This window comes from Apus apus, chromosome 1 (genome assembly GCF_020740795.1).
Source record: "Apus apus isolate bApuApu2 chromosome 1, bApuApu2.pri.cur, whole genome shotgun sequence".
NCBI lineage: Eukaryota > Metazoa > Chordata > Aves > Apodiformes > Apodidae > Apus > Apus apus.
In genome coordinates this window covers 62,595,612-62,619,746 of record NC_067282.1, presented here as the reverse complement: position 1 = coordinate 62,619,746, position 24,135 = coordinate 62,595,612, and positions in this window count along the sequence as shown.

The following is a 24,135-nucleotide window of genomic DNA, read 5'->3' as shown; positions in this document are numbered from 1 at the left end:
ATACCTGCATGCACCATTAAGGGAAAAAAACCCTCAACGATACCACTTGTAAATTAATAGGAGGATTTATAATGGAACTCCTGAACTTGAAAATATTTTACAGAGAGCAAATGTACATTGTCCCAGCATGCTAGTTCCAGAAGGAATGGATGTCCAATCTGTCAGTTAGTGGTGATGGTTACTTGCTCCTAATACACATGAAGTTAAAAACTGTCATAAAATTTCAGAATATAATTGCACTTGGTAAAGGGATTTGAAGGATTTAAAAAAGTTAAATCTCCAAGACAGATCCTTTCTTTATTGAAGAACCTTCTTTCTCTGAAGCTTTAAAACTATTTATCCTTTCATTAGGTCTAATGTCACCTTTGATAAAAGTCAGATAAAATATATCCTGTCCCTAAATAGAAGAGAAAAGTGTTCTGGAAGATTTCCCTCCATCAGTCCATATCTGTTTCTCACACATAATTAACCATAGACCCACCTACACACAGGCACAACATGACAGCAAATGTAACAACTGGGGGGAAATCATCAGTTTCCTTTAACTTACAAGCAGCCTTGTTCCCCAGACAGGAATGACTATGTCCAGATCTTGGTACAACCTCAGTAACCACAGTGTCATCTGTAAAGCAGAAGAAAAAAGGGTGCAAAAATGGAGCAGGGCATATGAATGTGACTTCACCCCCATGAGCAAGGCAGGCAGCACCGCAGAGCCAGCTCTGCAGAGCCCCACTGTGGCAATGGCTTTAAGGACTATTGCTTGGTGCCACTATTCAGAGGCACATGGAGAACAGAAAAAAAAAATCATTAACAGAAGCCTATTAAAAAAGTAGTCACAATTGAGTGTTGCCTTATTGACAGCTCCATTTAAAACATGATAATGCTCTGTAAAACTCCCTGATACTTTTGTTCAGCCTACTGACCTTTTTGCAGATGTTTTCACACACAGCTGTCCAGTTGTTAATCTCCAAAGTATGTACTTAGTATTTAATTACTTCTCATCAAAGTCAGATAATTCTGAGGGCTAGCCAGGTTTATTAGGAAGTCATAAAACAAGAAGTGTTCAGGCAGAGACTGCTGCAAAGGCTTTGAGTTGTCTCAGTATCAGGAGAAGTCTTGAAAAGATGGAAGTTTCTGACCTTCATTGCTCTTTCCTCCTTCTTGCTCCAAGTGGAAGAGGCACCAGGTGGTTGATACAACCTTGTGTTTAAGCTGCAGAGCAGCCCTGGCTGATACCTCTCATTCCTAAAGATTCCCCAGTGCAAATGGTCTCAGCTGGCATCTGGGGTCATTGGAGAGCACAAAGAGTAGCAGCCATGATTTGGGGGCTGGAACTAGATTACTATTAAGGTCCCCTCCACCCAAACCATTCTATCATTCTGTGATTTAAGTCTTTGCTTTTCCTGGTATAAAAATGGAGGGAGTATTCAAAGGACTGGGAAGCCTGCCATGTGAGGAAAAGCTGAGAGAATGGGGTTTTTTCAGTTTTGAGAAGAGAAGACTTAGAGGAGACTTAGTCACCGTGTTCCAGTACTTGAAGGGTGACTACAAAGAAGATGGAGACTCCCTTTTTAAAAGGAGTCACACGGAGAAGATGAGGGATAATGAGCATGTTATTCCTGGGAAGATTCTGACTGGATACATGAGGAAAATTTTTCACAATGAGAACAATCAACCATTGGAATAATCTCCCCAGGGAAGTGGTGAATTCCCCAGTTCATTTGGGACACTTTTAAGACTCAGCTGGAAAGGGTGCTGGGCCATCTTGTCTAGACAGTACTTTTACCAAGAAAGGTTGGACCAGGTGGGTCCCTCAGTTCAAGACAGACAGGGAACTGCTTGAAAGAGTCTAGTGCAGAGCCACAAAGATGATTAAGGCAGTGGAACATCTTCCTCATGAGGAAAGGCTGAGGGAGCTAGGTCTCTTTAGCTTGGGGAAGAGAAGACTGAGGAGCGACCTCATTAATGTTTACAAATATGTAAAGTGTAAGCATCAGGAGGATGGAGCCAGGCACTTCTCAGTGATGTCCAACAATAGGGCAAGGGGCAAAGGGTGCAAACTGGAACATAGGAGGTTCCACGTAAAAACGAGGAAAATCTTTTTCACTGTGAGGGTGATAGAGCACTGGAACAGGCTGCCCAGAGTGTCCTTCTCTGGACACATTCAAAACCTGCTTTCCTGTGTGATGTACTCTAGGTGATCTTGCTCTAGCAGAGGGGTTGGAATAGATCTTTCCAAGTCCCTTCCAACCTCCAACATTCCGTGATTCTGTGATTCCATGAATCTGTGATTCTGTGATAGATGATCCTTGAGTTCCCTTCCAGTCTGGTATTCTGTGATTCTATGATTCGTTGCCTACAGCTTGTACATTAAAGCATCCCACTGTTAGCATAACTTATATGGAAGTTCACCCTTATGAGATACGTACTTGGATCCTGTATTCGTTCTCTGGAGAGGTCAGATGAGAGACTTGCAATGCTGAATTGCAGCTCCCAAGATCAGAGCTGCTGTCAGCATTACTGGGGCTTTCCATCAGTACCCCAAAGACAGCCCCAGCTCTTCCCCATCACAAACATCCTTGCTGTAGGACCATGAGGGTCTTAAACCCCCTCTCATAGCTGACATGTCAGTACTACCATAGCAGGATAGAGCATGGCTTGGGGTAGAGCTGCAGCTATCTACCATAGGTAGAGCATCCCTGCCTTGCAAGGTGTACTAGCTAAAATTTTTATTTTTAAAAATTTAGTTTCTAGAGATTACAATTAGGCAGTGGAAATGTGTTCACATCATGAGGGCAACCTGAATAGCTGATACTTGATATCTCTTTGCATTAAAAAAAAATAATTTCCCAGCCCTCTAGCTACTCTTCCATCTGGGCGTGCTAAAAGAAGGCTTCACAGGGAAGAATGGAAATAAAGGGTTCAAAGGGTGACTAAGGGAGTGGAACATCTCCCTTATGAGGAAAGGCTGAGGGAGCTGGGTCTCTTTAGCCTGGAGGAGACTGAGGGGTGACCTCATCAATGATTACAAATATGTTAACGGCGAGCGTCAGGAGGATGGAGCCAGGCTTTTTTCAGTGATGTCCAGTGATAGGATGAGGGGTAATGGGTGCAAACTGGAACATAGGAGGTTCCACATAAACATCAGAAAAAACTTTACTGTGAGAGTGACAGAGCACTGGAACAGGCTGCCCAGAGAGGTTGTGGAGTCTCCTTCACTGGAGACATTCAAAACCCGCCTGGATGCGTTCCTGTGTGATGTGCTCTAGGTGATCCTGCTCTGGCAGGGGGGTTGAACTAGATGATCTTTCAAGGTCCCTTCCAGCCCCTAAGATTCTGTGATTCTGTGAATGCCTGTTACCTCTAGAATGATAAGAGGGCTTTGTTCTTAGGAGTTAATATTCGTTTAGTCAGATCCGTGAATTGTCGCTCATGAGGACATGCAACTTACACTTTAATATTAAAGATTCCTTTTTGTAGTGCAGGTAAAGAGGCCAGGAGAGCTCTCCCATAAATTAGTTCTCTAGAACTTGGAAAGAACTAACAAATCATCTGCTACCTGGGAATCTAATTTTACTGTGCAAAGAACTTTTCCTCTAGGGTTCTTTCCCTGGTACATGTATCTATTTGCCATTCTTCATTGACATAAACCAATTTCTGTGGTTTGCCTGTCAATAGCTGTACTTAGGTTTTAATGTATAATAGTAATGCCATTGACCTCCAGTAGAAGCAGGTTCTTAAAGAAACAGCTCTCATTTTCCCTAGGATGTGTAACATTTTGCTTAAAATACACCTCTAAACTGAAACAGGGACTGGAACATCTGTCATACAAGGAAAGGCTCAGAGACCTCGGGCTGTTTAGTCTTGAGAAAAGAAGACTGAGAGGGAACCTTATTATTGCCTATAAATATCTGAAGGGTGAATGTCAAGAATGGGCCAATCTCTTTTCAGTGGAGCCCTGCAATAGGAGGGGGGGAAACAGCACCAAGTTACAACACCAGAAATTCCACCTCAACATGAGGAAAAACTTCTATACTGTGAGGGTGACGGGGCACTGGAACAGGCTGCCCAGAAAGATTGTGGAGTCTCCTTCTCTGGAGACTTTGAAGACCCATCAAGATGCGTTCTTGTGGGATCTTCCCTAGATGTTCCTGCTGCAGCCAGGGGGTTGGATTTGATGATCTTCAGAGGTCACACCCTATGCTATGATTTTATGACTCTATGATTGATTCTATGAAATGTATATTTAATATAACAGGGCATGGAGAAGATACAAGGTGTTGGGGCTTTTTTTCTTTCTTGTGTGGATGCTATTTTCCATCATTATCAACTAGGAGTTAGACACTAACCTCTTGCTTACTGTCTGAAAATAAGACATATGCAATGTGGAACATGGGACTTTGGCAGTCAGTGTGGAGTGGGTATGAATGCTGCTAGCATGTCTGAAATTATGTTTTTTCCTTTGTCTCTTAATCTTCCTCCATGCATGACTGATTGGCCAGAAAGGTTGAACTAAGGAAGCAGGTATCAGCATGTTTTATAATGATGTCAGAATTATTCCAGCTTTGGTATTACTAACACAGGACAACTGGTATTACTTTTACGATTAAAAGAAACCTCAATGGTCTGAGGTATGGAAATACACAACTCATGCACGCAAATAACCTCTGCCCTGAGAGTGACGTGAGAGACATACAGTCCTAATGAAATTATTTCCCTTTTTGTGGTGGTAGCTTAGCTAAAACTGATTTCTGAAGACACAGCCAACCCCTTTCCCTCCTTTGGCACAAAACTGTAATCATTTTACAGTGCAACAATATAGACAGTCTGCCTTTCAGGCAGTAATTTTTATGTGTGTTAGACTTCACCAAAATTAAGTACATGATAATGTCAGAATTCTAAGATTTTACCCCATGGACTGAAGGCAGCTAATGGAAGGCAGGTGGGGAATGTTTGTGATAATGTTCATATTCTGTTCTCATTTACAGGCAGATTAACCTAATTTCCATGTGGTTACTGTTGAATTGCACCCATACCAGCTCTGGTCCACAACACAAACTTAATCAGGCTAGTGCTGTTCAATCTGGGATATTATGTAAAAATCCCACAAATGTTACTTGACACACCAAGCTTTCATACCTATAAATAGTGAACTGTGGCTTTTCAAGTTCATATGCCACCAGCAGGTACTTCTGTGATGTCACTGCAGAACCCAAAACTCAGGGCCAAGCTGTATCACTCTCGAGGTGTCCATTTTCTGCCACCAGCATTTTGAAGCCATCATTCTGAACAGGCTGTTTCTCTATTAGTGAAAGAAGTTGATACCAAATGACAATTTTTGAATCGTGTTTTAGCAAATATACACTGCTTGTGTCAGCTGAAGAGAAACATAATTCACGATAATGTTTACTAACTTATTAGAATTAGGTAAAGTTTTGTAATCCAGGAGGAACTGGACAGGGAGAAAACCTTTATAAAGCCTTTGTATTTGTTTTTCTGAGTTTAACAGAAAACACACACGTTAATCTTGATATACTTCAATAAAACCTAAGCTATTGAGTTGAAAAGATGTACTGTTGTGGGTTTTTCTGAGGTGTTCATAGGAAGGAAAATTCTAGGCAGATTCATTCAGAAGCTCTGGCTGACCAAGGCTCCCATTGTGGTGGGGTTCTATCTTTATGCTGCCTGACCTAGTAGTATGAAAGACAAAGTCTGACACTGGACAGGCCCTCCAGCCTGTCCATGTAAAGCTGCCTGTTTCTTCTACAGAGACTCAAAGCTGAGTTACAGAAATCCAACAGATAGCTCACCAGTTACTGAAACCAAACCCTAAACTTGGTTTCCACTTTCTTGTTTGTGTTTGGGGAGTTTTAGTGGCCTTCAGCACCTGTTGAAATCTGAGGAGACGGAAAAGCAGTTTTCATGTTAATTGCCATTGAGTGGACCTGAGAAGTGGAAAGGAAAGACATGGGGAAAGGAAATACTAAACTAAAACCAGGCACACAGCTGTCCTGTGGAGGTGACAAAACGCCTCTGTGAAGCACACAGAAACAACAGCACAAACAAGTGAGGTGGGCATAGAAGTGGTCGACTGCTGAGTCAAGTGTTTTTCCAGTGAGTCTTTATCTCTGCACACTTTGGTCTGGCAGGGAGCCACCACACAGTATGGCTTGCTTTACCGCTCAGTGTATTTGGAACATATTGGCAAATTTCATTCCTGTCCATTAGGGCATTTGTACTAGCACCCAGTCAACTCATCTGGCAGCAATCCTGTTTAGGTTCTTTCTCTGTCCCCATCAAGCTGCTGTGACAATAAGTCCTAAGCAATCTAAAGGAGATTGTTCCCCTCTCCTGACTGTCGATGTCTGTGGTGCTGGCTAACAAGCATGTGTGGGTGTTGCTGCTGTGCTTGATGGAAAAGAGTCAAACAAGCGTGACAGGAAAAAAAAAGCTGTAAATATGGGTAGTACTGTTTGCTTTGGACATGCTGAAATGTGTGGTTGTGCTGATGCCTTCCAGACCTGAGTGCCATAACTCTAGAGCAATTGCTAAAATGTCTGGGATGTGCCTGGTAGTGCATGGTCTCATGGTATGACATGCAATGAGTTATCAGCTTGCTCCTGCTAAAAGGGACAGCCTGATCCCCTCCTCCCACCTCCTCATCCCTGCTGTGACTTTTGTGATATATCTTGAGCCAGAGCTGGATCTGATTGCACAGTAAGAGGTTCAACACGCTAAATGGCAGAAAATTCACCCAGCATAAAAAGTGGATGATCTGTCTCCAAGTTAGTGGTCAGGGTGAGTTTACTCTGAGTACAGTGCAGTGTCAGAGCCAGCAGCTGAGAGCCAGATTGGTAAGGGAGAAGCAGAGGATGGAAAGTGGTGTGAGAATGCTCCTTTTTAACAGCAAGGAAATGTTACCCCAGGAAACCTGTCACAAAATCATACATGAGCACATGCCTGGGGTGGCATACTGCGTTACAGTTCTCTGCAGTCAGAAATACCTTAAAGATGACCTATGAGGAATGACTGAGGTCAGTTGGATTATTCAGCCTGCAGAAGAGGAGGCTGAGAGGTGACCTCATGGCAGTCTACAGCTTCCTCACGAGGGGAACAGGTAGGGCAGGTACTGATCTCTTCACTCCTGTGACCAGTGACAGGACTTGGGGAAATGGCAGGAAGCTGAATCAGAGGAGGTTTAGGCTGGATATCAGGAAAAGGTTTTTAACCCAGGAGGTGTTTGAGCACTGGAACAAGCTCCTAAGGGAAATGGTCACAGCACCAAGCCTGGCTGAATCCAAGAAGCATTTGGATGATGCTCTCAGGCACATGATGTGATTCTTGGGGTGCCCTACACAGGGACAAGAGCTGGACTCGATGATCTCATGTCATCTACCTGGATATGTGTAAAGTGTTTGACAGTGTTCCAAGTGACATCCTGGTCTCGTAACTGACAAGGCGTTCATTTGACAGATGGACCACTCAGTGGATAAGAAATTGGCTGGATGGCCACACCCAGAGAATTGTGGTCAATGGCTCAATGTCCAAATGGAGGCAGGTGACAAGTGGTGTCCCTCAGGGGTCAGTATTGGGACCAGTGTTGTTTAACATCTTGTTAGAGACATGGACAGTGGAATTGAGTGTATCCTCAGCACATTTGCTGGCGATACCAAGCTGTGTGGTGTGGTTGACACCCAAGAGGGAAGGGATGCCATCCAGAGGGACCCTGACAGGCTGGAGAGGCGGGCCAATGCCAACCTCATGAAGTTCAACAAGGCCAAGTGCAAGGTCCTGCACCTGGGTCAGCACAACCCCAGGCACAAATACAGGCTGAGGGAAGAATGGCTGGAGAGCAGTCCTGAGGAGAAGGACTTGGGGGTGGTAGTAGATGAGAAGCTCAACATGAGCCACCAGTGTACAGTACAGAGAGCCAAACACATCCTGGGCTGCATCAAAAGAAGTGTGGCCAGCAGGGCCAGGGAGGTGATTCTGCCTGTCTGCTCTGTTCTGATGAGAACCCACCTGGAATACTGCATACAGCTCTGGTGCCCTCAGCAGAAGAAAGATACAAACCTGCTGGAGAAGGTCCAGAGAAGGGCCACCAAGTTGATCGAGGGCCTGGAGCACCTCTGCTGTGAAGACAGGCTGGGAGAATCGGGTCTGTTCGGCCTAGAGAAGAGAAGGCTCCAAGGAGACCTTATAGCACCTTCCAGTACTTGAAAGGGGCCTACAAGAAAGCTGGGGAGGGGCTTTTCATCAGAGAAGATAGTGATAGGACAAGGGGTAATGGTTTTAAACTGAGAGAGGAGAGATTTAGGTTAGATATTAGGAAGAAATTCTTTACTGTGAGGGTGGTGAGGAACTGGAATGGGTTGCCCAGGGAGGTTGTTGATGCCCCATCCCTGAAGGTTTTTAAGGCCAGGTTGAATGAGGTTTTGTGCAACCTGGTCTAGTGGTAGAGTTCCCTGCTCATGACAGAGGGGTTGGAACTTGATGATCTTTAAAGTCCCTTCCAACCTTAATGATTCTATGATTCTATGATTTTATCTTGATGGGTCACTTCCAACTCAGCATATTCTATAATTCTATGATTGCTTTTACATTAAATATTGCCCTATATAAAGTTTATTCAGCATGAAACTATGTACTTCACATGGGGCACCTCTACCACAAACAAGATTTGAAACATCCCAGTGCTGTTCCCTTAGATTATCAGAGAGGAAAACACTAAGGAAAAAAAAAAAAATTAACTACCTTTTAAGTATTAATTTTTCTGTTTCCTAGAGAAAGGTAAAACCAAGATCTCACCATGTTCCATCCCTTTTCATAGAATCATAGTTCCATTCAGGTTGGAAAAGACCCTTGGGATCACCAATTCCAACCATCATCCCTACTCTACAAAGTTCTCCCCTAAACCATATCCACCAACACCACATCCAAATGACCCTTAAACACATCCAGGGATGGTGACTCAACCATCTGCCTGAGCAGCCTATTCCAGTGTCTAACCACTCTTTCTGTGATTTTTTTTTTCCTAATGTCCAGTCTAAACCTCCCCTGCTGCAGCTTGAAGCCATTCCCTCTTGTTCTGTCACTAAATACCTGTGAAAAAAGACCAGCACCAACCTCTCTACAGTGACCTTTCAGGTAGTTGTAGAGACTGATGAGGTCTCTGCTCAACCTCCTCTTTCTCAAACTAACCATTCCCAGCTCCTTCAAATGTTCTTCCTAAGATTTATTCTCTAGGCCTTTCACCAGCTTTGTTGCCCTCCTCTGTACTCACTCCAGCACCTCAATGTCTCTCTTGAATTGAGGTGCCCAAAACTGGACTCAATACTCCAGGTGTGGCCTCACCAGTGCTGAGTACAGGGGGACAATCACCTCTCTCCTTCTGCTGGTCACACCATTTCTAATGCAAGCCAGGATGCCACTGGCTTTCTTGGCCACCTGGGCACACTGCTGGCTCATATTCAGTTGCTTGTCAATTAGAACCCCCAGGTCCTTTTCTGCCAGAATGTGAAGAATCAATGATTATCCCAGTTCCTGTCAAAGATGATGGAGCTGACAACATGAAGGAGAGGGAAAGGGAAAGAAGTCCTCACTACAGTCTGAGCCTGAGCCTAAGCTCACATGAAAACATGAAAAGAACACAAAGAGAAGGATTAAGCACAGAACAGTGCCCACCACATCACCCAGGTGAAGATGAACAAACCAGGGAGAACAGAGTACATGTAATGCAGGGGGCAGAAGGGTATGTGGTATGTTCATGAAGTAGTTGTGCTTGAAGGCAGAGGTAATCTGCCATTTGAATGATGTTGCAGCTTGTGTCTACGTGCTCGGGCCACCTTTGTGCAGTAAGTAGAGCATGGAGGAAGAGGAGTCTTGTCCTGATGTGGTTTTGGGACATAGCCTGGATTTGCACCTGTGCACTGGAGCTCAGTTTTGCTCCCAGACACAGAAGTAGGAGCACAGCCAGTGTGAATATGACCCACCTGAGAAAATGATGGTTAAAAAAAGAATACATAGACTAAATCATCAAGATCATACAAAACAGCTATTATTTTCAGGCAAAGTACCAATAAACTTACTATAATTAACCTGACATCCCAGGCTGACTTTCTTGCAGGACACAAATCCAGGCTGGCATCTGCTAATGTGCTATGACTATCAGCTTCCTTCTCAGACATACCAAACCTTGCTGGGCCATAACTGTCCCTGTGTTGAGTATGTCCTATCATTCTGTAGGACAGGAACTTACGGGAAGGAATACCAGGAGGAGATGAAGCGTAGTTGAGGGAGTCAGTCTCTCTAAATACCATTGGAGTGGCAGTTACATGTTGGCATTCCTTGATAAACAGGTGTCCCAGTGAAGAGATGCCACTGGTTTTGAACCAAGCCTTATATTTTTAGCCAGGACATAAGCAGTGGAGGTACAAGGCTATGTGATGAGACCTACAAGAAGGGAAAGAGTATGATTAGTAGCATCCAGAGAGAGAGCTAACAGGAATCCAACTCATACTCTGACTACCATGGAAGCTGGATTGCCAGAAAAAAAAAAAAAGAAAATGTTGAACTGAAGCAGTGGAAGCAAGAACTGGGGAAGAAAATGAACATTAGCTATTTTTCTTGTCTCCCTGAGGGGAAAGGATTAGAAGAAATATTGCCAAAAAGCACAAGAACAGCTGATAAAGTTTTACTCAGCTTAGAAGATCCTACTCTGTAACATTTTTTTATTCTTTGAAATATAAATTAAGCCATTAGTACTTGAGGGGGTTTTGGTTTCTGAATAAGTACAAATCTAAATACATTCTACTTGGTGTCTGAAAAGCTTAAAAGCCTGACAAGACTTGAGATTATCCAAACTACACAAAAAGGACATTGTAGGAAATTTCCTCCTCTATTGCATACTCTGTCTTAGGTAAAATAATGCAAAGTTACTCCTTGTATGAAGAGAATATACACAGCAGTCAGAATATTTGGAGTAGGTCTTTAGCTAAAAATGGTAAAAATAAAATTAGTCCAGTTTACACCTGCAGAGTATCTATGTATCCGAGAAAAGTGTAACAGAGGAACAAAATACTGTTGAATCAGTTTGTTCCTTTTGTTTTCAGTTAATTGTCCCTGCCTGTGCATGCTCTAGGCATTTTTAAAAAATATTTGGTTTAAATTTACCATGTTGTTATTCACTTAATGATGGTTTTATATTTCCGCTCAAAAAAATAATATGTAGGGTTGTTAGTTTTGACAAACAGGAGTCCACAGAGGAATAAAAGACACAGAAAGATCAGAAAATAAGAGCATTTAGGAAACAATGATAAATCCTCAGCAACATAATTTAATATGTTGTAAATTTTAAATACAATTTACGTTGATCCTTTTCTTATTCTTCTCTATATAAGCCCATAGTATTGAAGAAGTAGTAATGTCTTCTGTCACTAGTTGAGCAGAAGAAATCTATGGCTAAATCTCCTGGGTGCTCAGCACCTCGAGAGGTGCAACAATGCTCAATGTGAGGCATGCCAGAGAGTCAAAATTCAATTTGTGAATGAGCCCACTGACAAAAGACAGGGCATGATTTTGCTTCAGCAGAATTCAACTTGGCCACTGAGGTTAAAGACTAGAAGAGATTTTTTTCAGTATACCAATAGAAAAAGGAAGACTAGGGAAAATGTAGGCCCACTGATGAGTGAGGTGAGTGCCTTACTGGTGGAAGACACAGAGAAGTCAGACCTACTGAATGCCTTCTTGGCTTCAGTCTTCACTGCTAAAGCCATTTATCATAAGTCCTAGACCCTGGAGGCAAGGGGAAAGGTCTGGAGAGAGGAACACTTTCCCTCAGTAGAGTAGAGACCACTTGGCTCAACTGGATGTCCGTAAGTCCATGGGCCCCGGTGGGATGCACCTGCCAGTGATGAAAGAGATGGCAGATGTTATTGCTGAGGCACTCTCCATCGTCTTTGAAAGGTCATGGAGAACAGGAGAGGTGCCTGAGGACTGGAGGAAGTAACTGTCACTCCAGTCTTCAAAAAGGGCAAGAAGGAGGACCCAGGGAACTACAGGCTGGTTAGTCTCACCTCTGTCCCTAGGAAGGTAATGGAGCAACTCATTCTGGATGTCTAAACACATTGAAGAGCAGGACCTTATTTGGAGCGGTCAACATGGATTTACCAAGGGTAAACAATGTTTGAGCAATCTGCTGGCCTTCTACAATGACATAACTAGTTGGCTGGATGAGGGAAGAGCAGCAAATGTCATCTACCTTGGCTTCAGCAAGGCTTTTGACACTGTCTCCCATAATATCCTCATTAGGAAAATGAAGGTGTGTGGGCTAGATACTTGGACAGTGAGGTGGATTGAGAGCTGGCTGTAAGACAGAAATCAGAGGGTTGTGATTAATGGAGCAGGGTCGAGTTGCAGGCCTGTAGCCAGTGGTGTCCCCAGGGGTCAATACTCAGTCCTGTCTTGTTCAACATATTCATCAATGACCCAGATAATGGGACAGAGTGTATCCTCAGCAAGTTCACTGATGATACCAGAATGGGAGGGGTGGCTGACGCTCCAGAGGGCTGTGCTGCCATCCAGTGTGATCTGGACAGGCTGGAGAGCTGGGCAGAGAGGAACCTAAGGAGATTCAACAAGGGCAAATGTAGGGTCCTGCACCTTGGGAGGAAGAGCACCATGCACCAATGTAGGTTAGGGATGGACCTGATGGAAAGCAGTTCTGAAGAGAAGGATCTGGAAGTCCTGGTAGATGGTAAATTATCCATGAGCCAGCAAAGTGCCCTTGCCACTAAGAAGGCCAATGGAATCCTGGCTTTGCATAAGGAAGAGTGTGGCCAGTAGGTTGAGAGATGTCATTCTCCCCCTTTACTCTGCCCTGGTGAGGCCACATCTGGAATACTGCATCCAGTTCTGGGCTCCTTAGTTCAAGAGAGACAGCGAACTACTAAAGAGAGTCCAGCAAAGAGCAACAAAGATGACTGGGGGATTGGAGCATCTCTCTTATGAGGAAAGGCTGAAAGAGCTGGGACTCTTTAGCCTGGAGAAGTCTGAGGGGAGACTTATTAGTGCTTATGAGTATCTAAAGGGTCTGTGCAGGGAAGATGGAGCCAGACTCTTTTCAGTAGTTCCCAGTGACAGGACAAGGGGCAACGGGCACAAGCTGGAAAATTGGAAGTTCCACTTAAATATTAGAAGGAACTTCTTTATGGTGAGGGTGACAGGGCACTGGAACAGGCTGTCCAGGAAGATTGTGGAGTCTCCTTCTCTGGAAATGTTCAAGACCTGCCTCCATGCAGTCCTGAGTAATGTGCTCTAGGAGATCTTGCTTTAGCAGGGGGTTGGACTAGATGATCTCTAGAGGTCCCTTCCAACTCTGACAATTCCATGATTCCATGAATCCATGATAAGTAGCAGCACAGGGAAGAAGAAAAAGGTCTAGATATGTTATGCTGTCTTTGGTGCCACACAACAGCACTCCATCAAAGACAGCCATCTCCTGTGGTGGAGTGCACACTCTGCTGCAGCACGCGTGACAAGGATGATTGTTATCCATAGGTATCTCCCTTGAGCCTATCAGTCTAAAGGGTTATGATATATGATGATCAGGGTAATCCAATTACATGCAGTTTACAAATTCTGGCTAACATGCAGAAGCTGTTGCTTTGAAAAGGCTGCTGCAGGGAATTGGACTCCTCTGCTTGCTGAATGACTAGGGAGAACAGAGGGCTAGCCTTCATAATTTGGGCCAGATAAGCCAGCCGACTGCCTGAAACCTGGGAAGAACAGCTGGATTTAAACAGAATTACCAGCAAATTCATTTTTCTACCCTCTAGCCTCTGTACACATGCGCGTCTGTTATTGACTCCAGATTTTCAACACCCCTGAAGATGCAATCAATGGACTGAGAATGCCCATGATTTGAAGATAACTTTGAACTTGCAGAGGGCAATGGAATAAGGCTGTGCTGGCCTCAGGCAAGGAACTTGCCTGCTCCAGAATTTCATTTCCCTGAAGAAGTAACCAACAACCAGCCTGTGCCCAGGAAATATGCTAAAAAAACATAGAAAATTAAAAGCAGTGCTCTTGTAATAGGAAATCTGAGAAACTACAAGGTGAATAGTTTCGGATCCAGTGCAGTAGCATGGAGTGTCCGTGTAGGAGTTGGGGAGTTGGTCTCTTAAGCTTGTGTCATTTCCCTTATAGACATCAGCCAAAAATGTGCTGTGTGCTGATGGAGAATTTTTGGATGGCACCCAGACCAAGCAGCATATGGCTAACATTTGGAGGTCTTGCTGGAAAGAAGGATGGAAAATTGGCTGACCTGGCCCAAGGGGAGGCATCCTTCAAAGGATATCCATGACAAGACATCTCTAAACTGCATGCATCACTGATCTAACTTTTCACATACTCCCTACAAGAGTGGTCTGCTTATAACAGTGATAATGAAGTTTTCCTATGATCTTTATACCTTGGAGATGGAGAGATGTTGTTGTGACCAACTGTTCCCACTTTGTAACACAGATCACAATGGGTCAAAACACTAGCTCCATGAGATCAAGTAGTATTTACCAGATGGTACAACATGTTACTTTCTAATAGTCACTGTTTAAAGAGATCAAAATTCAGTGCTATAAAATTATTATATCTTACATCTAGTAAGTCTTACTGTATATACAGAAGTAATTTTCCCAACACAGAATGTTTCTTGATTGTATGGAGTAATTGAAGGTCCTTCAAAAGACAATAGATAAAGAGATTTTGAAGAAAGGAAGTACAAAAAAGAAAGAGCTAACAGCTGTTAATTATTTCCTCTTTATGTATGTAACACACCAATTTTAGATGCACTTACTTGGAAAGTTATTATACAGTTGTTATGGAAACATTAAGCTGCTCACCAAGCCAACGCAACACATTTTAAGCAGTATTAAGTGTAAAACCAAATGAGTTAAAGTGTTTTTCATGGGGTTTCTTTGTTTGTTTGCCTGTGTTTTACTCCCAGGAGAAAATCAAAACGAAAACCAGAGGCCAGTTCCTGCCAGCTTCTTCTCAGCTAAAATATCCCATCAATTCCAACATATCTGTAAATGTCTAAGAATTATACACATGAGCAAAGCTTAGGAATGCCAGCTACAGTGATTGATTGCAGTGCTGTCTTCAGTGCAGTGTTGATTATATAATGAAAATGCTTTGATTTCAAGACATAAAAAAATAATTTTAGTTTTATCATTATGCGTTTTGTAACTAAAGCAAGCTAGGCCAGATCCCCTGTTACCTTGCATGCTATATAAGCATTAGTATTCCGTGTAGCAATTTGCATGCAGGTAGGACATGATGTCAGTGACCAAGTGTGAAAGGTGACCAGGAATCTCCCTCTGGCTATTACATCATTATGACAAAGAATAATAGGTAGCTGTATTTTTAGGGACTGCCATTATTTTTTGCCTTTATTTGCGGGAGATCGGGGTATCATTTGGAAACACTGGACAAAACCAGTGTGAGATCAGTTTTTCATAGAGGAAAAATCTGTTTCCCTGAACATCAGGTTATTTATATTGCTACAGGTGTTATCCAGGGCTATTCACATCTAATCATTCAACAGAGGTAGAGCTCATGGCTTTCTGTACTTTACTGTCCAAGTACAAAGGCTGGCCCACCTACAACACCCTACAAGTGTTTAGTCCCTCGCACACAGTCTTGGAAATCAGCCTTGCAGGGGAGTACATTAGGAAAATATATTCCTCACTTTAAAAAATTCTACTTGAAAGAAACAGTGTTTTTTCCCAAATAAGTCAATAGTTTGTCTTTTTTAGTTATTCCTAAGAGCCTCCAGAGAGCTAAAGGAAGAATAAAGAAACAAAGGGAAGCTGTTTCTACCTTCAACAGCTCTGCTGAAGTCACACAATTAAAATACCTTTCTTTTTTGAGAAATTGTTACTAATTCAAGTCACTGAGTCTGCATTTTTGGTTATTGCTTCACAAAGAGAGTGAGTACCCAACTGTTAATAGTTATCATCATCATGTTTACAGAAGTGACAGACTGCAGATTAATTAAACAACACATCGATGGAAGGGAAAAAAAAAAAAAGCCAGTGGGAAAGGATGATGTTTAGTGTGACTCTTGTGAAGCTTTACTGGGTATTTACTAGTTCCACTTAGTGTTCACCTGTACAATATTCTCTGAAAGAAGACTTGGGCCCCATCCTGGGGAGGAGATTCCATGTTATAAGGGTAAAGAGGGAGGAGGAAGATAGATCAACCACATGGAGAAGACATCCCAGGTCACACAGCAGAGCACCTCAGATGGTAGAAGAAGCCTGTGTTTAGGCACCTGAAACTCACTTTCAGTGTTTAAGACTCCAGAGAAGCACCTCTGGTAAAACTAATACAAAGAAATATATTTCCTACAAATAAATAAATTCATAGACTAAAAACTATGACAGTTAAAGTCAGGAAGAAATTGCTGAGCAACTTCCCATCCTCAGCCTTGTATCACCTAAACATGTAGGCTGGTATGTCTTTGTTCAGAGTCCAGATGATCCATGAAACAACTACATGATATGCAGTTGTTTACTAGCAGTGATAGCTCACTCAGCAACCACAATCCTTCAATGAAACACCACATGCAAGGAAAGGGTCCATCTCCTTCATGAACACAGCGGTTTTCATACATATATCTGTGTTTTATCTTAGAGTTAATACTTTAAATAAATTAAATTGTGCTATGAAATTTTTCTTCATAGTATGTATTACACTCCCATAGGAACATTCATATTGATCTTGGATTTTGCCTTTAGCACACTTGACTTCCAGGTCTGTAGCAACCTGACACACTTTCCTTAACTATGAGAAAAATCTGTCTTTTCTGACTGCAGCAGCATTGATTGATTCTGTGCTTACAGCTGGTTTGTTTGGGGTTTTTTTATGGGCTCTTATTCACTGATACTTCAGAAACCTATTGGTTGGTTGTATTCCTGTAGCTGAAATAAACTGGTGGCACAGGAGAAAATTGCCGCATTTGCTGAAACACCACAGACAAATTGCTGTTCCTTTAGCTAACCTGATTTTTAATATATTTTTTTTTCCAAGAAATGTGCTAAATTCCTAAAGAGATCATTCTCAAGGAAACTGAACACTCTGCCTTTATAAAGAAAAATGAGATAATATGGAAGTAGGGAGATAGAAAAAATACTCCGGGTCATTCTGAAAGTTTTTATTCTTTCCCTGTAAAATGTCACTTATAAAGTATCCAAAGTTCAGTGCTGTTTGGTTCTTCTAAAAGACCTGCAGATTTCACTCATTATTCAAGTGAGTGGTCTAGAGAGGTCAGCAGGCTCATTCCATTGAGTGATGACATTTAGCAAACTCTTGCAGGATGAAAAATTAAAACGCCAGTTGTAAGCTGCCTCATGCTGGCAGGTGCCCTCTTGTCTGATGTGTCTTTCAGAATGGGCACAGGATTCCATTCAGGTGCTGACATTTTGGATAAATAGGTAAATTTTTAAATGCCATAGCATACTGGCTACACTTTGAGGTATGTTCATATGAGCAAGGAAAAGAATGGTAGGGCTGAGTGTATATATAAGGCAGTGAAAGACAGTAGCTGTCTAACTCCAGCGCTGCTCTTTTGGGGAAAAGGTCCTTACACTTTTGTTCTTTTCAGTTAAATTGCTTTGTCATTATCTGTATCTCTAATTTTCTTGCAGGCTTGCCCTGGGAACAGAGAAAGAAATGGACATATTAGAGGGATCAGACAGCTGTGAGTAGAGAATCTGTTGTGTGGTTAGAGTCAAATTATTACAGGTCTGATCCTGGGGCATGCCCAGAATCCACAATCCTTACTAAAGTCAGAATGAGAAGCCCTCTGCAACTCACAGATAAAGGCTCCAGCAAGATTCGTCTAGGCTGTCGTTAAAACTGACAGAATTTGTAGACCTAAATCCACAAGAGATTTAACCTCCTAAATCCAAGGTTCCCAAGAAAACTAAGCAAACACTGTGAGAGTAAAAGCTCTAGTTCTGGTTGTACGTATATGTATGACAGGCCCTACTCTTTTATTTTCAGAGTTACCAATATGCCAATTGCTCTAAACAAGAGCTATAGTAATGTGTAGGAGGATTTCTGTCTTAGCCCTCTAAAAATGCTGACAGAGATCAAAGATGTGACTGACATTAAGGACACTCTACATATAAGGTGTCAGGGCACATATTATCAGCAGATGGGCAACTGAATGCTGTTCAGTCTTGAGGACAATGCTGTCTTCAAGTACTAATGAGGAATTTGTCTTAGTCTGAATTTTGAGATGTGGTGAATTATGATATGTGGTCACTACAAAGCTCATCTGAAGCTGCTTTCCTCCAAGGAGGAACCTTTATTGTCTATTTAAAACAAAACAAAACAAAACAAAACAACGACAAAAACAGTCCTGAAGATTTTATTGTTTCTTCTTTCTTCCTCCCATCAGTGACTGTATTGTGAGTTGATGGTTGTAAATAATTATTCCTCCTCCTTAATTTGTTTGTGGGCCATCTGCTTTTTACCCTTTTGTCTGGATTTTGTAGTTGGCAGGAGAAGTAAACTAATACCTAAAGATCTTTTGCAAGATAAATTCAGTAAGATTAAGATTACCTATGTAATTAACACAGTATTACAGTAGCTCATTTTTTATTCACTTCTTTTATTATTGCTCTGAATCAGACCTTTCACCCTCTCTTACTAAGCTTGCTTTCCCATCTGTAAGTTCAATATTTTCATGTCTCCTTTCTCATCTTTTGCTGTTCTCTTCTCCTTTGTTGCACACCCTTTGCCCAAGTTCCCTTCCCTAAACACTCTTCTGTCTTCATTTCCATGTCTCCTTCCCTCTTTCTCTCTCTCTCTCTCTCTCTCTCTCTCCTACTTTTTCAAATTTCCTTTTTCTCTCACCCCATTAAGTTAACTTCTAGCAGCTTTTTTCTGGCTGTGTCTGTCACAGTATGAGGGGGAACTGGTGTTTCACCTATTGCACTTTAGGCCTTCACACACTCAAGCATGGACACTCCAGAGTCTCCATCCTTTTCTCTGCTGGGAAAAGAGAGACACATTCCACCAGCACAGCAGATCAATATTTAGTGATACAGAAAGTACTCTGTGGAAATGGCAGTCTGGGAGCCATTCTTCCAAAGGCTGGCTACTAATAAAGAATGATGAACATTTTTAGCTCTGGAGTGAAAAGTGTCTTGATGGATATATTTTCATTTGCCACCCTGTTTCTCGTACTGCCAGCTTCATAGAGTCATGGTAATGACTGGAGTAATAAACCAATAATTGGACTATTTAAACTTGAAGATCGATCTCCTGCCATCACCGTTAAAGAAAAAAATACCATGTTAAGTTCTTCTCTGATTGATTTTTTTTCTAAGCGTGTCAATTTACATCTCTAGATTTTAAGACAGCATTGATTTGAGCAAAAAAACAGATGCAGAAATATCAGTAAAGGTGTAATTAGCATGCTTTTCCCCCTTTTACAAGACTGACATAAAAAACTCAGTGCAGCTGTTTTTTTCAGTTGATAACCAAAGACTGTTTTAGGAAGCATGCCCTGTTATGACATTTATCCCATCCTACTTAAACAGAGATGGATGTTTTTAATGCAATTAATTTCATAGCAGATACACTATTATTGCTGAACATAGACTTACAGCCAAAGTAGGACATTTCCTGGTCAGATTTGCAATGCTGTGACAGTTTCCCTGAAACACCTAATTAGATACTATCTATGAAACATTCGTAAAAGCAATTGCCTTCTAACAATATAGTCTCTTTTTCCACCCTTGTTCATGGCTTAATTTTATGTATCAGTTTGCTTGTACATACAAAGACTGAGGTCTTGCCACGCTTGAAATAGATTGATATATCCCTACCTATTGTAATTACGCCACAGCAATCACCTTGCCCCACAGATGACCTCCACCTCGGTTCCCAAGTTCGAGTTATAACTTGGTTTCTTTGCCAGCTGAGATCCTCATTCATCTCATCGTGTTACTCTAAGCACTGTCTGCAGGGGAATTGTTGTATTGCTTTTGAGTGCAGGCTGGACAGAAGCAGCAATTGTCTGTGGTATTCACCTACGGCATTATTAAGGACAAAAATCTGAGTTCACACACATGGAAAGACAAGTCTTCCTAAAATTCTCACTCTTCACAGCAAATACTGTGTCATTTACAATGAGGGGAGCAGTTATGGAATGACAGTTAAATTTATCAGGAGAATGGGGAACAGGACATTAACCAGTGTAATTAATTGTGGATAATAGACTTGCTGGAAAATGGATTGCTGTCCTGGTTTGAGCCAGGATGAAGCCAATTTTCCTTTTACTGATTTTTTTTTCCTTCAGTAAGCTTTCTTTTAACTAGTACCAGAGTGTTCCAACTAAGACTGTTACACAGTGGAATGTTTTTCTAACTGCTGAGTCTTCAAGGTCACACCTTCACTCTGCCGGCTCAGACACTACGGGGAGATCTATGACCCCCCCCAAAGGAGGCTGAATTAAGACAGACGGCAAAATTGGCTAGAGATATTGCATTCCATATATCTACGTAAGCTCAGAGGAAGGTCAGAGATCACAGAAGACAACTTCCTTCCTGCTTCTTCTTCCCTTCTCTTCCGTCCATGGCCGGTGTCCGGGGAGGACTCCGTCCATCCATCACCATTGACCCCCAGGCTCGAGCTCTCCTGACCCTCATCACTCTGAGCTCTCTCCAGCAGCAGTCTGGAATTTTTCAGGGCTGTTCACAGCTAAGAAGAGTGCTCTGCGAATTGCTGGGAGTGGGGGAAGGCAAGAGGCTTTTGCACATATCTGAACATATTTGTATATAATTTTATATATTTTCTTATATAATTAGTGTTTAATTAAAGCTGTGTAGTTTAGTTTTCAACCCAGCAAAGTCTCTCTCTTTTTCTCTCTCTCCTTCCTGGGTGGGAGGGGGAGGGGATCAAGAGCATTGTTGTCTAACCTGAGTCAAATGGTGACAATTGCCATTTGTTAAATGTTTGACATTTACAGTTTTTGCGTATACATGCATCTTAAAAGAAAGCTCAGAAAAAAATGTTCCTTTCCCAAGTAAGCACTCCTCTGGTAGAAAGAAGAGATATTTAAGTTTATGGCCCTTTCCATAAATGAGGATACTGTGACAACATGAATGTTTGCCACTGGCTGCATAGAGACTATATTTATTCTTTGGTAGTGTACCTTGAGTTTCTGTTTTCACTTTTTTTTCCTTGTTATTATTTTTTGTTATATTTCCACTCCTTTCCCAGTTACCTCAGTTTGAAATGTTTTCAGTAGTCAGTTGTAGTATAATTTCCACAATATCTATTATTTATTTAGATGTACAGTACAATATTTCAACTGTCAAGAAACCAGACCTCTAGACTTTCTCCCACTTCCTTTGGTTTGAATGACATGTAAGTTGTACCTTGTGGATATATTTCTTAATGATAAATAATAACTAATTCTCCAGATCTAACATAGAAGAACTAAGTTTTGCTGAAGTAACAACCTCTTCACATCTGTGGTACAAAAGGTGTCATGTAGGTATTTTCTCACGTCATTAATTCAAGCATTTTTTGTTACAGAGTAATATCAGCATATTAATTACTCCTTAAATGCAAATTTTGAGAGACTCAAACTTGTCAAGAAGGCACCTAAATTTCCATTTCCTGGAATGAAATGAGCAATGAACAATGACCTTCTAACACTTCTTTTCCAGTGAAGAACCCAACAGAATCAAGACAAAATCTCCCACAAAATCTGTAGTGTTAAGTTTTGGCTTAAGCTTTTTAGCTTTTTGCTTCAAATTAATTGATCAAAGAAAAATATGGAAAGATCAACTCAACTTTATTGGAATTTTTGTAGGTCAAACCTTTTTCTTATAGTCAACCGTTGTTGCAGCACACCTGAACCTTTACAACAGCAGAAGCAATAATACTGTTCAAGTTATTCTCTGTAAGCCTCTGGGGTTTTTTTGTAATTGTGATTCTGAAAATGTAATTAGCATCAAGGCTTCTCACTAGCAACTTATCTTCAGTCATCATCTATGGACCACTGTATTCTGGTTTATCATTTCAAATGAACTACCCTGAAGAACACACAATATAGAATCATAATCATAGAATCATAGAATGACAGGTTGCAAAGGACCTCAAGGAGCATCTGGCCCAATCATATAGTACCAAACCAGTGTTCTTGCTTCAACTACATTTCAAAATGACCCAATATGGTTCTTGGAAAAAATGTTACAAGACAGTTTGGAAATCACATCACATTGCTCCTTAGGCATTTCAAAAGTGGCTGACTTCTCAAGGATGTAGTAAAAATACCTGGTGTTGACTTGGTATATAAAGGGACTCATCTAATCAAGGGGTCATGAAAACCTCCAAACTGATAAATCCAGAGAATCCACTCTCCAATGGCTCTTAATTCATTGTACAATACAGGAAGCCTAGACAACAAGAGAGGCCTGTTATGAATGACACTGTTGTAAGTGTTCAATGTTTCTCCTGGGAACTTTACATAAGCTTCTCTAGACATTACATTTATATTCCAGGATTGTTTTATTGCTGTGGAAATACCAGAGAACTTCAATGCAAAACTTATTTACTGACACACTAAAAGATCAGAAAATTATTGCAGTATGCCATAGCTCATCCTAATTAAATTGACTCAGATTTTTAAAGTTCTCTTGACAGATTGTGCCAGCTCTTCTTCCTTGTCATCAGTTAAGTTCAGCTACTCAGTAAATGTTTCTTCCTTCATAAGAAATAACACCAGCAGTTTGTTACTTAGCTTGAAATGGTCATTTTCTCTCAAAATTTCCATTTAAGGTGCAATGCTAAATTATAGCTACATATCTCAGAGTGTTTCCTACAGCAAGCCTTTGCAACTGCATTTTTATTCTTCTGGAATTTCTTTTTAGAAATGAATGCTTTTAGGCTTAGGTCACAAAAGATTTGGAAAAAACAAACAAACAAAAAGATCTGGTTATATATTTGAACATTTACATGAAATTTTTACTGTATAAATACATGCTTATACATTGAGAAAAAGACATTTGGATACTTGATACGTTAGCAGAAGTACTTCCTTGTGTTTGCTTTGTATGTGAAGTAGGCAATGTTTCATAGAAAAAAAAAAGGCAAATAAAATTATGAGATATTCTGGTTAGAAAGTAGTGCTGGTCAGTTTGAAGACGCGCCTTTTCTTACAGCTGCATTGCTGTACGTGAAAACAGAAAAATGTGCCCTTAACACTTGTTCTGAACATACAGTGATTTAAGCAGAGTTTCTTGGAGATTTACAGTGTCAGCTTTGAGAATTTGCATGAATGAAATAAATTAGATGTTGTACAGAAATGCTAGGAATGCTTTTCCAGAAGCAAGTACATTACAGCTGAAATGTGTCAGTCATTTGTTTTCAGCAATAACATTGAGCGTGAAATGTGAAGAGTTTCTTACCATAAAGCTTGTCTCACATATGTTCAGTTAAATACTGGGCAACCTTTTTGGTTGACAGTTGTGGGTTCTTAACACAATAATTTATTATTCAAATAACGTTATTATCAACATTAGTAAAAATGTATCTTTTTTTGTGCATAATTTTAATCTTAAATGTCATAATTATTTTGGTGCTGGTATGAAACAGGCCAGAGATGCTGTTGATGACATGATCACCTACAAGAGATGATCATCCCATATAAACACAGAAACATACTATGTATTGTCAAAGTAACAGATAACAAATCAAAATAATTGCAGCAGCAGTCATGAAAAATCTTCATGGATGTCCTGCAAATTGTCCTCAGGCTAGAAGAATATGCCCATCCTATCACCACTATATAGCCAATCTGTTTTGGTCACTGAGGAGCTGTGATTTGAGTTGCAGGAAGATGAAGAAGCCAACATCAGTTCTTTCTTTGAAGCACAACTTCAGCTCATATATTTCTCCAAGAGTTATTTTTTCAGTAGCCTCTTTCCCCAAAGGTTTTAATTGTAGCAAAATGTTTTTTCATTCCATTTTCTTATAGCTCTTACTACTGCAGAAAATATGACAGACTAGCTTTCCTGTCATGATTTGTCTTGATGATTTCCATATATCCTTTTT